The 1,157-nt window shown below is 40.4% G+C and overlaps 1 pseudogene across 1 annotated transcript; it reads right to left on the bottom strand.

Annotated features, from left to right (window-relative positions):
- Positions 1 to 518: 518 nt before the first annotated feature.
- Positions 519 to 1,157, bottom strand: LOC308566194 (adrenodoxin pseudogene; annotated as a pseudogene). The gene has a single exon. The product of its transcript is annotated as an adrenodoxin pseudogene (transcript).

Genomic DNA, 1,157 nt, shown 5'->3' with positions numbered 1-1,157 from the left:
GGGTGTTTTTTGGTTCCATATAAATTTTCAAAGTGTGTGTTATAGATCTGTGAAATATGCTGTTGGTATTTTAATAGGGATTGCATTGAATTTATAGATTGCTTTGGGTAGTATGGACATTTTAATGATATATATTCTTCCAATCCATGAACATGGTATATTTTTCCATTTGTTTATATCTTCCTCCATTTCTTTTCTCAGTGTTCTGTAGTTTTCCAAGTAAAGGTCTTTTACATCTTTGGTTAAGTTTATTCCTAGGTATCTTATTTTTTCAGTTGCAATGGTAAATGGGATTTTTTTTTTAGTTTCTCTTTCTGAGAGTTCATTATTGGTGTATAAAAATGCCATTGATTTCTGGGTGTTAATTTTGTATCCCACTACCTTTCTGAATTTATTTATTTATTTTTTATCACACTAATTTCTAATATTTTATTTGCTTTTTATAATTTAACCAAAATAAAGATTGCATACTTCCGGACTACAAAACACAGTAATTATACAAGGTGAATTAAAGTCGTAAAGCTGGTCATAATAGTAAACCCATTCATCCATGCTCTCATTTAATTAAGAAATAATAATTATAAAAATAGGTAAAATTTTGTGAAAAGATTCCTATTTATTCTATCTTAGGAGTTCTTGCCCATATGGATGGACTGTCTGGCATCGGACATGGCATCAGGTACTTGAACAGTCATTTTGTCCATAGACTTTGTCAAACAGATTTGGCAGCCCAGCCGGGATATCTCTGTTAGCCCATACACCACATCAAGCATGTCGTTCTCATCCATGATCGCGTCTAACTGATCGTATATGTGCTTCTCAAAGATGAGGTGGCAGGTAGAGCAGGCCAGGGTTCCCTCACATGCACCAAAACCATCAATGTCTAGATTATTTTCAATCACAACATCTAGCAGAGAGTCACCGACTTTTCCTTTGGTTGTTAATATTTCACCGTCGCGGTTTAAAAAGTGGACTGTTATTTTATCTTCTGAGCTGCAATGCGCCGGTGCCCACACGCTCAGCGGCCGCCCCTGGCCCCGGCTTCCCGGAAAGCCGGCGGCTCCCGCGGGCTCCGGCGAGGAGCAGCCACCGACAGCCGCGCCTCCCAGGGCCGCGGAGGAGGCGCGCAGAAGCCCGGCGCCCCCCGCGGGGGCCAT

This window comes from Miniopterus schreibersii (genome assembly GCF_964146895.1).
Source record: "Miniopterus schreibersii genome assembly, chromosome: 13".
NCBI classification, from domain to species: Eukaryota; Metazoa; Chordata; class Mammalia; order Chiroptera; family Miniopteridae; genus Miniopterus; species Miniopterus schreibersii.
Note: the sequence above shows the minus strand (reverse complement) of the source record. Positions and strands in the feature narration are given on the sequence as shown.